At 40.8% G+C, this 17,440-nt stretch overlaps 1 protein-coding gene and 1 long non-coding RNA gene across 5 annotated transcripts in view; one reads left to right on the plus strand and one right to left on the minus strand.

Moving 5' to 3' along the window:
• The window catches only part of LOC146525160 (multiple epidermal growth factor-like domains protein 11), a 289,529-nt gene that overhangs the window by 123,474 nt on the left and 148,615 nt on the right, over positions 1 to 17,440 (plus strand). The window lies entirely within an intron of this gene.
• Positions 4,084 to 10,160, minus strand: LOC146525164 (uncharacterized). The gene is made up of 2 exons (XR_014873553.1): positions 7,510 to 10,160; positions 4,084 to 7,076 (listed from the first exon to the last, which is right to left on the minus strand). It is a non-coding gene; the product is annotated as an uncharacterized LOC146525164 (long non-coding RNA).

Consider the following 17,440-nt stretch of genomic DNA (forward strand, 5'->3'; position numbering starts at 1 on the left):
CCCACCACCGCGCTATGAATTGTGGGATATATGGGACCACGAAGCGTGCACCGGACCACGCTTGATATTTGGGGAAATCAACGGCGCATTTGGAGTATGCATTTGAAGTACACTTTGAATTGGGACAGCCGTCGTCACGTGGCGGTGACGTAATCGCACTTAAAATGTGTACTTCAAGCGTGCAGACCCTGAATTGGGACACAGCCGTTGAGGAGGTCATTTAGCCATCTAAATCAGCTGTGTTGGATCAAGGACATCTAAAACCTGCAGGACACCGGCCCTTGAGGCCTGGAGTTGCCCACCCCTGATTTATACAGTACCAAATCACTGAGCATCACATACGGTGACACCAGCAATGTAGGAAATCACACATCCTTAGTAACCGCACATTTTACAGCACAGCATAAATACATTGATACATCTATCGGAAACATTACAGGATGATTCCCAGTTTATCATCCTTTTCAGAAACCTCAGATCAGAGCAAACGTGTAGATGCTGTGTCCATTTAATACGCTGCCTCACCAAACCACGAAAAGTACATGCAGGCAGAAGTCGCAGTAAGTTCCAGTCACAGTCAGAACAGAGGGAGATATTTGATTTCAGGAAAACGTTTAAACTGACATGACTAACAAAATTACAGGTAAATACATATTACCTGCCTAACGTAATAATTCCTGGTAATTAAGGAGCCTGTAATGTACTTACTTGCTCACTAGTAACGTCTTGACTGTCATACTGAGTTGACAGTGCCCTGCTGGCACTGCAGCTTCTGCTTTGCCTCTGGACAGTGTGACATCGAGTTGACCCACTTACTGTTGTTTTCTTGTCAAATCTGTACATCACTTTTAAAAATAGCAAATAGGGAACCTGTTAATCCTGTTGAGTGTGATGTGTTTTACCTAACGAGGTTTTGCTTTACTTCTGGTGTCTCGCCCTCGTTTTTCACCAAGAAATATTCCTGTAAAAGGACAAATTGGTCTGGTGAGGTTTGCTGAGATGACATGTGGCTCTCAGTGGCCAGCGTGGTCACATGTCACCTCACTGCTGTGCCCAGACATGCTAGACATAAAACCCAGACACACACACATTGGGTAGACAATCTCACACTCAATCATATAACTGCCCACAGTGATACATTGTCTCTTTGCGGGCCAAGTCTCTGTAAGCACCAAGTTTCCCACAATTCTTCCTGCTGGCTTCCATGTTTGAGAAAGCTTATCAAGGTGTGCAACATCGTAATGCAGCCTGGACTTCCCCACAGCTGCTGCTCTCCATTTTCACTCTTTTGTTTGCCTCTTGTGTGCCTTTCTTCTTATCTCCCGGTGCCACTCTTCAGCTCAGCTGCACAAAATCCATACAGATTCACTGCAGTGCAACTCTGCCTCAGCTTCTGCTTTTGATTTCTACTCGCCTCTGTTTGTTCCCAGCCAGTCAGCAACTCTCTACAAGCCTTTTTGCCACAGATTATTTATGTTCATGCTTTCAAAGTTCTTGGTTCTGTTTTCTGTGTTTTCTGAATCAGGTTCAGGTTATTTTACTTTTAGTTAGAGGTTTACAATATCCATCTTTTACTGTAAATGCAGGCATTTGCAACATTGTATATATATATATATATATATATATATATATATATATATATATATACAATGTTGCAAATGCCTGCATTTACTGTAAATGCAGGCATTTGCAACAATGTGATATATATATATATATATATAGGTAGAGGTTTACAATATCCATCTTTTACTGTAAATGCAGGCATTTGCAACATTGTATATATACAATGTTGCATTTGCAACATTGTATATATACAAGGCATTTACAGTAAAAGATGGATATTGTAAACCTCTACCTATATATATATATATATATATATATATATATATATATATATATATCACATTGTTTTACACTTTTGTACAGTGAGTGCAGTGCAGCCTCGCTGACAAACCTTTCCAGCAATCAGTGTTTAGTGTTCACACCATGTGTTAGTATTAAAAATCTAACACTTTGTTCTTACTTCTGAAAAATATTCTGAACGGCCTTGAATGATGTGATTCATTCATTCATGCTATGTAAGCTCCCCTGTCAGCAGCTGGCACACTGCTGAAAGCTGCAGGCTGGTAAACAGCGGTGGTGTAGTTTCTAAAGGCCAGAGACAATATCCTATTGTTAATATAATGCTGGATACAAATCTTACTAAGCTGGACTAAAATGTTGTCTTAAATAATCCTTGTTAATTTTCTCATTTTTGTTCCCTGTAAAGTTGATTTTGTTAGAATAACATTGGCCCATTTCTCAGTCCCATAATCCAGTGCAGCTGCAGACTGGCAGGTTAATGTCCAAGAACACCTTTTCACCTCAGACATTAGTAGATGATCTCATGAAAAATTCAGCTTGAAAAAGAATTAGCTTCGAAGATCATTGAAGAGTTTGTGTCTTTTCACTCAAGACATGCTGCAATTAATCTTTCCCTTTAACACAGATGCTGTGTAGAGTTTGGGAGAAACAATTAACGTGCACTAAAAAACTAATGTTGAAAGACATAAATAGTAGAAGGGTGATAACTGAACTAGTAGATATCATAAAACTGAGGCGACTACTAATAAATCCAGGGCGGAAATATGGGCATTTTACACTTAAATATTACAGTGTTGGCATATTCGAGGTGCATTTTACAGATGAGATTTTGGATATTAATTTATATCGCTCCATAAATAAGGAAATACTGTCATCAATCTCAACATCTTCCACAAAAAGTAGGAGCCCGAGCACTCGTTGGTTTCATGAAATGTGTGCAAAGAAATGTAATTCTGTTCTAACAGCTGTGCATGTATCAGGAGAGGAAACAGCACCACAGTTCAGTCGGGTTGAGACCTGGACTGTGCTTTTTTAGCCAGTCTGTTGTGGATTTGATGGTGTTCTTGGGATCATTGTCCTATTGCATAACTTGCTATTCGTGCTGTTGGTATTACTGCATCTGCACCTTTTCTTACCAGTTTTGGGTTTGAACAAGTGAATTCAAGTCAGCTTAACTGTTGGAGCAAATCCAAGATCTACCTTTTGTTCTGCATCAGAGAGATAGAGTACGTCCTTGGCTTTCTTCTCAGAAAACATCAACAAGGTTAATTTTTAACAACGGTTTACACAACACCTCCTGGTGTATAACTCAGTACAAAAATACCATTTTCAGTTTTGGTTTTATTTCAGTCACTTTATCCTTGATCTGCTTCAAACGTCGTTGTCCCACATGCACATATAGTAGGCTGTGTCATGGACATCACAGCTGTTGTCGACAGCTACGGAGGTAAAGTCAGTTTTATCTGCTTTGTCTTTCAGCTGAAGGTACAGATTTCAAGTTTCCGTCTTGTTACGTTCCACTGAGAGTTGCGCATTTTCACATGCTTCTTTTTTCTCAGGGTACGTTAGCGTGGTGGAGTCCACCAAACTCTCCATCATCAGGCTTACTCTGATCTTGACTGCTGTATCCTTGGATGTGTAAAGCTTGGAAAAAAATCTTTGTCTTTCTCAAATTGTCTTTTGCAGCTTTGCTGGGAAAGGTTTACGTGCAAATTCAGTCAAGTTCTTCTATCACTCTGCATGTTTGATCTTGGTGATTCAAACTGTAAACTCATTTCCATAAGCTAAGCAAATGGCTTTAACTCTGACTTAGTAACTAAAAACTTGTACATGTATTGTTAAAAACTGTTCATTCTGCATGAATAATTATTTTCTTTCTGCTTCCTATAGGAGCAGTAAGGCTCAGAAAGTTTGGTACAATAAGCAGTTACACTACCAGTCAAAAGTTTGGACACACCTTCTCATGGTCTTTCTGTGTTTTTACTACCTTCTACATTATAGATACAAACAGAAGACATCAAATATATGAAACAAGATAAATGGAATTATGTAGCAAAGAGAAAACTGATGTTTTATATTTTAGATTCCTAGTAGCTGCCCTTTGCTTTGCTGACAGTGCTGCAAACCCTCGACCTTCTCCCAATGAGCTTCACGATGTACTCACCAGAAATGGTTTTCAAGTCACACGTGTGCATTATCAGGGTTCGGTTGTGGAGTTTCTTGCCTCCTAATGAAGTCAGGTTGGTACACAGCTGACAGCTCTATTTAAACACTGTTAGAATTCATATTATGGCAAGAACCAATCAGCTAAGCAAAGAGAAACAACAGTCCATCAGTACTTTATAAACTGAAGGTCAGTCATTTTGGAAAATTGCTGGAACTTTGAATGTGTCCCCAAGTGCAGTCGCAAAAACCATCAAGCACTACGGTGATACTGGTGTTTATACTGGTGTTTATACTGGTGTTTATACAGAGATCTCCATCAACTGTTCAGGGCAAGCTGTGTGAATCAGACCTTTATGGTCAAATGGCTGTTAGGCGTGAGCAGCATGGTGGTGCAGTGATTAGCACTTATGCCTCACAACAAGAAGGTCCTGAGTTTGATTCCACTACCTGGCTGGGGGTTGCATGTTCTCCCCCACAGTCCAAAGACATGCAGTTAATGGGGTTAGGTTAATTGGTAATTCTAAATTGCCCATAGGTGTAAATATTAGGCCACGTTCACACTGCAGGTCTTGATGCTCAATTCTGATTTTTTGATCAAATCCGATTTTTTTGTCTGCTCGTTCACACTACAAATAAAATGTGACAGCAAACGCGCTCTAGTGTGAACGCTCAAAGCGGCCGCATGTGCAAAAGAAGACGTCACACACAACGCGCTCTGTTTAGACCCAGAGCAACAGTATGTTTGGCTGATGGTCTTAATATAAAGACTTCGGACTTCACGTTTCCCAATTTTTGCTTTAAGTTATTTTGTTATTTACATAATAATGTAAATAACCTAATAATGATCCTTATTGCTGTTTTAGAGGAGCGCTGCTTCAAAGGATAGTTGCTGATTTCTGTCAGAATCTGCAGATTATACAGTACAAATAAAATGTTCACGTTTCTCCAACGTTGTCTTCCCAACAGTTTCACCGGATGGCCAGGAAGCGTTCACGATGTCTTCTCCGGTGCTGATAATTGGCGTCTGTCTTGTGTCAGTGACGTAAAAGACGGATTTAATGCAACTTGACCGTTCAAACAGCAGTCGCTTTATAAAACATTGGTTATGTATCGGATTCAGCACCACATACGAAAGTGACCCAGATCGGATTTGAAAATATCGGATTTGTGCCGTTCACACTGCTTTTGCCTGCAGTGTGAACGTAGCCTAAGTGTGAGCGCGAATGGTTGCCTGTCTCTCTGCGACAGACTGCCGACCTGCCCAGGGTGTACACGGCCTCTATGATAGCTGGGATAACTTTGTGACTTCTTTGTTTACTTCATAATTCCATATGTGCTCATTCGTAGTTGTGGTGCCTTCACTGAGAATCTACAATGTAAATAGTCACGAAAACAAAGGAAAACCATTAAATGAGAAGCTGTGTCTTTTGACTGGTACTTTGAAAGAAGACATGCCATGGAAGCAAAACTAGCCAGTAAATGAAAATAACAGAGTATTTGCATTTATTGTCTTCCCTTTGTAACGTATTTGCCTTCAAACCCGCAGTGAGAACCTTTCTACTTTCATGATCTCAGTACTCTTCTATTGCATGATGCTTTTCTCTTTGTTTTAATCCATGCCCACTGAATTGTGAATGCCACACACTTCCCCAGCATCGTGTATACGAGTCTGTCAGCTCCGCTCTGTCTGGCAGTAGATGATTCTGAACTCCCACTGCTCTTCATTAGCATCAAGTTCATTAGGCTGCTAATAACTGTTGCCCATGTTGGAGGAGGTGATACTGTGAGGTCAGCAGTCATTAGCCAGCGGGTCTTCTGGGTTTTGTCCTGCTTTGAACTTCATTCAGGAGAAAACTGGCCTTTTATAATAAAGCGTATCAGCAAGTCATTAAGTGCAGCTTTGCAGGGATGATGTGATGAGTTCCTATGGAAAGGCATGAGGGAGCTATATGGAAAACTGTGGTTAGGATGGGAGAGAGGATCATACATATTTAGAATATCAAACAAGTGTTAGCATAATGTATGTGTGGCTGAGGTGAACTCATCCTGGAGGTCTGTGTGGCTTAAAAATATGGTTGTTAATTTCAGTGTCAAAGACTCATCACATCTCATTCAGTAACTGGATCATTTCTAACTTAAACAGTAAAGTATTTCCTCTGATGTCAAAATATAAACTACTTTAGATTTATTGTGTTACAGGCTGTAGCAGGAGTTCAAAGAAACACAACGTTGTCATGTTCCTGGGTCTGTTGACCCAGCGTTTTAAGTTTTAGTTTATTTGGATGTTGTTTATGTTTAAGTTCATTTGGTTATTAGACTCCTTGTGTTTTCTTCCCATGTATTTAAGTCTCCTTTTGCCTTTATGTGTTTCATGCTGCGTGTCTTATGTCGTCAAGGTTATATTGTCTTGTCTGTGTCTCATGTTCCTGTTTTATTTTGAAGGTCTGTGTCCTATGTCAGCGTAGTCAACTTTGCTTCCTTTGTCTCGTTATGTCAGATTAGTGTCAGCTGTTTCCCCAGGTGTTCCCACTTCCCCTGATCACCTCCTGTGTATTTAAGTCCTCTGTTTTCAGTGTGTCACGGTCAGGTCGTCTGTTGTTCATGCCACATTTTCCATGCCATTGTAACACACAATACTTTACCACTACTGAATGTAGAGAAAGTTAGGATCTTAGGCTTATGGTCTCTAGGAATCGACTAAGGAGCGAATGACACACAGCTAAAAGAACAGTCAACATTTATTCAAAACAAAACCAAAAACAATCATCCAACAGTTCCAATAGTCCATATTTGTCAGTCCGTGTATTCAGTTTTAGAGTTCAGTGTTCAGAGTTCTTTTCAGTCTTTTCAGTTCAGGTGTGTGAGTGTGTATAGTGTTAATGTTAGTAGTACTACCCGGGTAGTGTATTGTTCTGAGATCTCATAAGCTTATCTGTCAAGAAGTAACGCAGTTGTCACTTCTAAGTAGGCTGGAAACCTTTCCTGCATCGCAGCTGGGGAGCCGGAATCCTGGCTCGCAACTTTAGACTCCAACAAAAACAACCAACCTGCACAGGGCAGTGAACATATTTTACATGAATATCATATAACAACTCAATGCAATCAATAATAAAATTAATCAAAGAACCTTAAAACAATTTCCACATCATACAAATTTAACTCAAATTGCACATTTTGTGAACAGCAGTCACATCAATCCAGTGAATTGAGAGAATGTACATTACTGATGCACGAGGAAAGTGCAAAACGTGGTCGCAGTACTATTTAGCCAAAGACTGCTCATATTTATCATCTCATTACAATAAATAAAACTTACCTACTAGCTTCCAAAGAAATATTTCCGATTGGTTTAAAACATTCACAAGTGAAGAAATAAAAAGATAATACAGCACTTGAAAGGAACACATGAAATTTACATTATACTAAGCTAATGATTAGCTAACGATTAGCTTGGTATGCTAGCGCAGTTAGTCAACTCACCGGAAATGAACAAAAAACACAAAAACAGAGGTACATCGGCATCAACAAAAGTGTCCGCGTTTCCCAAGAAGCGGAAGAGTAAAATCCAATTTGTGTCTTCACACATAACCTTTTTCTTGAACAAGGATTAAAGAAAAGCTTGGTGAGTAGCTCTGACCAGCATACGTAGCCTTAGCGCTGTTCTCCTTCTCTATAGTTCTCAACTGAAGTTCACAAGCACTAAACAATCTCATAGTGCCACCTACTGACATTCTTTGGGAACAGCAGTTCATTTTCATGAGGCAAATTTTAGTGGGTTACACCATGTTTCCAAGTTTCATTTCTAGGTTTTTCTTGTTGTTTATTTAGTTCTCCCAGTTTAGGTTGATGTTAATTTACTTCAGTTGGCCTTTTTTACCAGCCTTATTAAACGGCTCGCTTTTGGTTAACATTCAAGTTCTGTTCCCTGTTCCTTGGAGTCTGCGTTTTGGGTCCTTTTTTCAATTCATACAGTCTGCCCTCGCCACACTGTGACAAACGTCTGTTCTTTGTAGTAACCTGTGCTCTCCTACACGTTTTCCTTTGTGTTTTTCCCTCGCTGTGCCTCGTGCTGTCTGTCTTGGTCAAAGACATTTGGTCTGACTTTATACTTGCTGTTTTATTGTGATGGTTAGCTTGTCATGCGGTTTCCTGTGTTCTTAACTCTCACCTTTATTCTTCCTCCTGTCTCATTAGTGCCTGTTAATGGATTTTGTAGTTAAATTTAATTTTATTTGGTGTTTACATGCTAGATTATAACTTGATTACCTTTGCACCATCCATCTCTCTTTTGTTGTTGTTAAGTGAGATTGTTGAGCAGTAGTTTTTAATACGGGGGTCTCAGTGCAGTCATGCCGATCGATATAGTCCACAGGTCCAAAAACGGAGAAAGTTCTGCTGTTCATGTCATTTTCTGACCATATTCATGCAGTTAGGTTTATTTTGAATGACTGAAAGTCACCTTTTGATTGTTCAGAAGAAAAATGTGCAAATTGTCAACTTTGTTACATTATATATAATATTATCAGCTGATATAATTTCAACTGAAGTAACAATTTACTCGTATACCACACGGGAGTCTTCACTTATTGTGTGTGTGCTGTAAATAATCTGGTTATGCATGCATTGCGCAGACTCTAGGACACACTGTTGTCCTTGCTGCACGAGTGTGTGTAGCTACACCTCCTCTTCACGATCCTGGACTTCATTTAGTTGTAAGTGATAATGCACACAGCCTAAAGGGACACTGGTTGTCCTGCTCAACAGGAACACAGCTTTAAACACAAATCCACACAATGCTGACAAACGAACTTGCCCCACTGCCAACTCCAATTAATAGCTTCAGCTGCATCAGCATGCCTCTTGTGTTTGGTCAAAATTAATTTACCAACAAACTTTTTAATCAAATTTCACCACAAACCCCGAGGGGCGGCTCTGTGCATTCACTGCTTGGTGCTGCAGTGATTCAGCTCGAAGCAGTGAAGCGTGGCGTTTTTCCACGCTTGTTGCAAGTGTAAGAAAAATGATCCTTCAGCATTTCCTGTTAAATTACAGGGAACAACACAATCAAAGCCACAGTCCCCTAAAAAGCACAGTTTTCAAATGTCACTGAAAGCTTTTTTTGTGTGTTAAATACGGATATTCAGGAGACATTAACAGGCCGGGCTCTCTCTGTGCTCGTAGTGTTTGAATATCAAAGCACTCATGGTGACTTTCAGTAGTTGGTCATATATGTCTGCAGTATTTATACAATTTGAAAGAGGTTTTGAATAAATGACCACAATTGCACTTAAGCATCTCCGGAGGTCTTATTTTAATTTTTTTAAAAATAATAATTCAGAGTCTAAAGATAATGGTCTGCGATCTCGCTGTGCTCTAAAGGAAAGCAGAATTTAAAATAAGACCATTTTTGTCCAGGCTATTTCCCCAAACAGACAAAACTGAGCTCAATTTAACATCAAAATGAAACCTTTTTATATTTCTTAAATTCAGCAGACGCTGAGAAACAGCCTTCCTTTCACCTCATCTTTTTTCCAATTTAAGATCTTTAATGTTTTTTTTCCGTTCTCATCATATTTATCTTTTTTCTTGATAACAGGAAGATTATAAATGAACCTACACAATATCAGAAATTTGTCTCAGTGGTGAAATTCAAGCGTCAACTCTTCTTTCTGTTCTCAGAGTTTTCTTTCCTTGAAGATCTAAGTCAAAGTATAAATTGGAACACCAGTTTTATTCCTATTTATTTTAAATAAACAAAATTGATTCTTTTAAATGGATCATGGAAAAGATTTTGTGCATTGCGAGCTTTTTGTTTCATTAATCGTCAAATCCTTTCCCGTCTTGAAGCATACTCAGTCATGCAGGTAAGGAAATCCCAGAAAGCTGCCTGTGCACATCTGAATGTCGGCTGTTCGGCCTTTACACTGAAATCGCAGAATCAACTTTGTGGGGAAAACACTTTCTCACGTAAATACTTTACACGAGGTTCTTCTTTCAGCTGGTTCCTTTAGGGTCGGGGTGTCCAACTACAGTCCTCGAGAGCTACTGTCCTGCAGCTTTTAGATGCATCCCAACTCCAACACAGCTGAATCTGATGGTTGATGAGCTCTTCAGCAGCCATCAACTTTGGAAAGGCCTGATAAGAAGCCATTCATTTGATTCAGGTGTGTTGGAACAAGGATGCATCTAAAAGCTGCAGGACAGTAGTCAGTGTTGGGAAGGTTACTTTTAAAATGTATTCCATTACAGATTACAGATTACATGCCCCAAAATGTATTCTGTAATGTATTCCGTTACGTTACTCAATGAGAGTAACGTATTCTGAATACTTTGGATTACTTAATATATTATCATGCTGTTTACAACTACATGAATGTACTATTGCTGTGATTTATTACTGTTACTGAAGGTCCGCAGCTCCGAACCGTAGTAAAGGGACCTCTGACTAATACGGTGGGTTCTGTGTCGGGCTCGTAGCCGAAAACTAGCTTTACTTTGTTGTCTGGGTCAACTTTGCTAGCAGAGACAGAGAGAGGCATTGAAAGGCTGCTCCAACAGAACTTATTGTTTCAGAGGAAAACACGAACACGGTGTACAGTCGAGTCTTAATAGCTTACTTACAGCTGGGCTCGTCAGGCTCTCTTCTTGGCTGCAGTGGTTATTATTATATTTACATGCTTCCAGCTCCCGTTTCTGCTCGATGACAGCTCGTACTTTTCCTTTTTCTCCCTCCCTCGCTCACAGACACATAACGAGTATGGCAGTCATTCTCCCTGCAGCACGGACTACACTGCCCATGATGCTACATTCTTTAGAGCTATACCTGTAGCATTCTGCCTGTTAGCTTAGCACAACAACACCAAAAAGGCCTCTCTCACCCAGGAAACATGCAGAGAGAGAGAGCGTCACCCTGTAACCATAGCAACCGTGACGCTGCCGCCTGGAACAACAGAACGTAGCTGTCAAACAAAACCCAAACAGTCCTGACCCGCCACAATATGAAACAGGGAAGTACCGCCGTGTAATCCATTTATTTCAACAAAGTAACTGTATTCTAAATACCACCTTTTTAAACGGTAACTGTAACGGAATACAGTTACTCATATTTTGTATTTTAAATACGTAACGGCGGTACATGTATTCCGTTACTCCCCAACACTGACGGTAGCTCTCGAGGACTGGAGTTGGACACCCCTGCTTTAGGGATCGCCACAGTGGATCACCTGTGTCCACGTCCCTTTGCGTACCCTCCGTCACTACATCCATGAATGTTCTCTGTGGTCTTCCACTTTCCTCCTACTTTGCAGTTCCATAATCAGTATCCTTTGTCCAATTCAGCCACTGTTCCACATCTACACATATCAAAACTATCTAGGCTCTCTAACGTTGTCTTCAAACCACTCCACTTGAGCTGGCCCTCTGATATCATTTCTAATTCTTGGGCCCGTGTCTTTATGTCAGTGCCAACTTCTACAAATCATACATTACAGCCGGTCGCACCACCATCTTGTAAAGCTTCCCTTTGACTCTTGCTGCTATCATTCAGTCATAAATTCCCTCTCGCAGTGTCTCCACTTGCTTTAACTCACCAGCACTCTCTTCTTTAACTCTCTTGCATTGTTGTTTTGGATGATTGACCACACATATTTAAAGTAAGGCGACTTTATTACCGCTGTTGCACTTCTCTCCCTCTAATTCATTTTCATTCGTCTTCTCTCCAAAGCATAAATCCACCTCTTCCTGCTCTTATTGCAAATCACAGTGTTGACTGCAAACATCATAGTCCAAGGAGACTACTGTCAGTCTGTCCATCAGGACTGCAAACAAGAAGGCTCTATACTTCTCCATGAAAACGGACATCAATGCTTCTACTCGTATCAACTTTCAATCTTTGGAACAGGCTCAGGGAGAGGCAGCCATCTGCCACCACCATTAAGGGTTGATAAGATAAAGACACTGTGGAAGAGAGCCTGGGATTAATAATAATAATAATAACTGGTGAATAAATGCAGAGTGGTGTATAAACACATAGTGAGTGAAAAACATTAATGAAGTAAAATTAATCAGTGCATCAAGGAAAGTCTGCAGTAGCCTATTGCAGCGTAATTATGGGAGAATTTAACTCGGTTTCTATAGCGCCAAATCACAACAACAGTCCCCCAGATGTGCATTATATTGTAACATAAAGACCATGCAAAAATACAGTGAAAACAAAAACCACCAACAATTGCAATCGCTCTATGAGCATGCACTTTGGTTACAGTGGGAATTAAAAATTCAGTTTCAGTAGGAAGATATGATACAAACCACCACTTCCTTCTCTCACCCCAACCAATCACAGCAGATGGCCCCGCCCCTCCCTGAGCCTGGTTCTGCTGGAGGTTTCTTCCTGTTAAAAGGGAGTTTTTCCTTCCCACTGTCGCCAAAGTGCTGCTCATAGGGGGTCATATGATTGTTGGGTTTTTCTCTGTATCTATGAAGCGCCTTGAGGCGACTTTTGTTGTGATTTGGCGCTATATAAATAAAACTGAATTGAATTGAATTTAAATTGAATTGAACTGCAGCACAGTACCTGTAATACCTACAGCATGTTCTAATCGCTCTAATAGGATATTATGGTCGACAGTATCGAACGCTGCACTGAGGTCTAGCAGGACAAGCACAGAGATGAGTCCACTGTCAGAGGCCATAAGAAGATCATTTGTAACCTTCACTAAAGCTGTTTCTGTGCTGTGATGAGCTCTGAAACCTGACTGAAACTCTTCAAATAAACCATTCCTCTGCAGATGATCTGTTAGCTGTTTGACAACTACTCTTTCAAGGATGTTTGATATTGCATTTATTTGATATGAAATTTTGATTTCAGTACAAGAACCATTTCTCGATTCCCATCCCTACAGATTGATCATATTTAAGATTTAGCTCTTCTTTGAACAGACTGGAATCTCATAAACATGCCGATGAAAGGAAGTGATTTTTTTTTGCTTTGCTTAAACAGTTTTTATTCATTATCAAGAAAAGCATAAAACATAACAAGCAAAAGAAAAAAGAAAAGAAAAAAAAAAAACCCAAAGGGAATATATATTTAGAAAGAGAAAAAGATAAACTACAAGAATGAATTGTTGTCCTTTACGCTTACTTCCTATTTAACTGAGAACATCTTAATCGCAACCCCCCCCCCCCCCCCCCCCCCCCAACAGTTGGGACAAATCATTTGGCAAATAAGAAAGCAAAGGGGACCAAACATTGAAGGAAGTGATTATTAAAGGTAACTCAGAAGAATCAGTCAGAGAGAAAGACTCTAAATAAATATCACTAGTACTGAAAGTTGCCGTCCATAATGATACATCTCTGAGACGGTTATGTGTCATGTTTTTTCTCTAATTGTTAAAACTTATGGACCCATAACTAGTAACGGTTAAAGAATTTCTCTTTTAACAGACCTCTGCTGCAGTGGTGAAGAGGAACCTGATGGCATATAGACGGATTCTTATATCACACTTTTTCACCCTCCCGGAGCACTCCGAGTGCTTTAATACAACATGCATCATTCACCCATTCACACAAGCACTTTATCTATGCTTAAGTGCTTTCTGTCTTACACATTCACATTCATGCTCCACTGGCTGCAGCGGGGACAACTTAGTATCTCGCTCAAGGATGCAAGACTGGAGCAGTCAGGGATCAAACCACCAACCTTTCAGTTAGTAGGTGACCTGCTAATCTTCCGCCTCAGCCACACCCAAACCATGATGGAGATGAAGAATAGGAAGATGTTCAAGCTTTAGGGAGCTACAAATTATTCTTACAGATTTAATGAAGAACTTCTAAATTACTGAGATGCAACACTGTAAGGTGCGCTTTTCAGAAAGACATCTACTGTAATGAAATACATTCACCACTGCTGTGTAATCTACATTTATCCTTACCCAGCAGCTTCAGCTGGTTGCTTTGGCTCCTTGAAGACAATCCACTATGGTTGCTGGTGTCTCCAGCTTCACATTCTTCAAAACAGTATCAATCACCAGTGGTTTTTCCTTGCTGGCTGTATCACCGAGGGGGGAAATGTCATTTGAAAATGTGAATGAGTACCAGGGACTTCTGTTTAGGACCATGTTTCCTCCTCATAGTCGCCCAGCCAGCCTGTTTCCCCTGGTTGCTCGTTGCTTGACCATCTGCTGGAGGAGAGCTAGTGGTAACATCATTCACCCACACTGACTACAGGCTGGCTAGCTACAGGTTTTTTTAGGCTGCAGAGCTGGGTCTCCGTTTCACTAAGCTTGGTCTCCAAGTGTAGCTACAAACAAGCTACGTTTCTTTCTAAAGTATTAGTAAATGTGGATGAAACCATGAGGCTTTCACTTGGCTATGAGCAGCCAAGTCGATGAACAGCATGTTTCTATTCTGTTTCTATTGGTTCTCACAGGGCTAGGCTTTTTTCTTCTCAAAGTTTTCATAGCACCCCCTAATTCATGGCAAAGGCATCCTGTCATTTTAAGGTTAAGGACTCTGTGCGGGCCAGTCAAGTTCTTTCACACCAGACATGCTCATGTTTTTCTGGACCTTTCTTTGTGCAGGGAGCATCTCCATACTGTTCCCACAAAGTTGGGAGCCTGAAATTGTCCAAAATGTTGTGGTATGCTGAAGCATTAAAACCATAGCCCCCCTCCACCAAACTTTACACTTGGCACAATGCAGCCAGATAAGTACTGCTCTCCTGGCTGCTGCCAAACCCAGACTTATGTGTCAAACTGCCAGACGGAAAAGCGTGATTTGTCACTCTGGAGAACATGTCTCCACTGCTCTAGAGTCCGGTGGAGACGGGCTTTATTTACATCGCTGCATCTGAGACTGTGGATTGCACCTGGTGATGTAAGGCTTGGATGCAGCAGCTCAGCCATGAAAACCGATTGCATGAAGCTCTGTTCTTGAGCTAATCTGAAGGCTACATTAAGTTTGGAGGTTTGTAATCTCCAAAATCTCTGCGCACTATGTGCTTCTGCTGAAGGCCTATGATTTTATGTGGCCCACCACTTCATGGCTGAGTTGCTGTCATTCACTTTGAATAACACTGTTAACACTTGACTGTGGAATAATTAGCAGCTATGCTTGATTTTATGCAGCTGTGGCCATGATTGAAACGCCTGAATTCAATTATTATGCGAGTGAATACTTTTTGCAGTATAGTGTAAGTGAGCATGTTTTTACTTCCTTCATCTTTCCTGACATAGATTGACATAACACGGACACTGTGTGTTTGTGTAGTCACATAGCACTAGGGATGGGTACCGGTATCCGGTGCCATGAATGCACCGGTTCTGACATAAACGGTAGTAACCAGACCGAAAAGCAGCGCACATTTCGGTGCTTTATTTCGGTGCTTTATTTTCCTGAGCTGTGATACACTTTAGATTCTAGCCAATCATTTTACGTTTTGAGGATAGTAGGCGGGCCCAGGTACGTATGTTCTTTTAGAGCAGAGCTACAGATTAAAAATGCCCAAGGCTAAGCGGTCAAAAGTCTGGCTGTACTTCACAGCAAAAGATGCAAACTCAGCAGCTGCAACAGGTGCTTTAAGCTGATACTGTGATACTGTCAAAGGAGGTAACACCTCAAATCTGATGAAACACCTGGCGACGCATAGCGTTTTTTTTTAAAGCCGAGAAATGCGCCGTATTTGATAGCTTGCTGCGAGACCTCACACCGAGCACATCTACTGCAGGTGTGGTTCCTGTTATCGGACCCGGAGTTAGCAACATCCCCCAAAAACCCGAAGAGGAGAGTCCTGGCCCCTAGCCCTGCCAGTGTAGCAGAAATGATGACGGATGATGATGCAGCAGCAGCCGTTCTTCTCTGTGTGAGTAGCTTAATGTTGTTCGTGTGTAATTTACGTTGAGTAGGCTAACCACGTTATTACATTAATACATGTAAGGTGAACTAGCAAACATCATCATAGCTACATGCGGCTGTCTTCTTGTTTGATGGCAGATACTCCCTTTACCCTGGCCAAAAAAGCTAAAATGACCAAAGAAAAAGTGGAAAACAGTTAAACATGAGAGGTTTTTGGACAAAATTTGTGTTTTTTCCATTGTTTAAGCTGCTTCCAGCCAAGAGTGATACCATATATGCCCTATAGCTGCAGAAAAGGCTAACATTGTTATCTTTTTACAAAAAAACAGCTGAACATGAGGTTTTTGGACCAATTTTTTGTTCTCCATTCTTTAAGCACCGGTTTGAGCACCGTTTAAGCACCGGCACCGTTTCAAAAGTACCGGTTTGGCAGCGGTATCGGATAAAACCTAAACGATACCCATCCCTACATAGCACACCACACTTTAAATGTTTCTGTGGTTTGGTTTTTCATCGTTCAGAAATGTGAAGTTATTCCCTGTGTTTACAAAAGAAGTGTTTTGTTTTGCAGTCAGTGCTAACCTCTAATCGCTAATTTATGGTAGTACTTTGAGTCGTACTTTATCTACCTTTAAACTGTACAAAGATTTAACAGGATTTGAAAAAAACGAAATGGACTTTTGCCTCATGCATGGAAAATGTAACTGCTAAATGAGTCGTGAAATTTTCCTTTCACTCTTTCCTGTTCTGATTTTATATTCTAGTGTGCATTTATTCGTTTAATCGAGGCATTTCTTTCTTAAACAGCAATCGCAGCTCATTATGCAAATGCACGAGCATTGTGTTAGTTCTCTGTGACTTTGATATGTAAGTAACTGAAGTGAATAGTTGGTTTCTGAGTGGCTCTGTCAACAGATATGGAGAAAAAAGCCTCGATCAGCAAATAAATATCAGGCTGTTTCCCCATCAAATCCAGAAAGTCCTTTTCTCTCGCTCTCTGTATGGCATCAATCTTGTGTGTCTGAGAGTGAGGGGGGGAAATGGACTCACATCTCACCTCAGAAACCTTTTGATTACCCATTTTCCTTCCAGTGCCACGTGAGCCCACGCGGGCCAAACCTCATGATAGACAACCCATTAAGGAATCTAACGACTTGGCTACTCACTGCTGGTTTCCTGCCTGCCCCCCCTCCATATCCTCTGCATTTCTTCATCTCTCCCTCCCTCTCTCTTTCTTTCTCTCTCTCTTCGTCTGAACTCTGATTAATTTCCAAACTTGTTTATCGTCCACTGCCACCTTTCAGCCAAAATGACCAGCGTGATAGATCCTTTTCCTCTCCACATGACTGACTTCACTTTGACTTTGAAAATGGTTAGGAATTATTCATCGGCCGCCTTCCTCCATTTTACATTTCCTCAGAGGAGAAGAGCACAATCATAGCTGCACCATCCACTTCTCCAGCAGTCATTTTGCACTTCAGGACATCTTGACCTTTCTCAGTGGAGCTCATGGTATACAGGGGGGAGTCAGTATGCCCTCAAAGTGAGTGGGGAAGTTGAT

The sequence above is a fragment of the Neolamprologus multifasciatus genome, chromosome 1 (assembly GCF_963576455.1).
Source record: "Neolamprologus multifasciatus chromosome 1, fNeoMul1.2, whole genome shotgun sequence".
Taxonomy (NCBI): Eukaryota; Metazoa; Chordata; class Actinopteri; order Cichliformes; family Cichlidae; genus Neolamprologus; species Neolamprologus multifasciatus.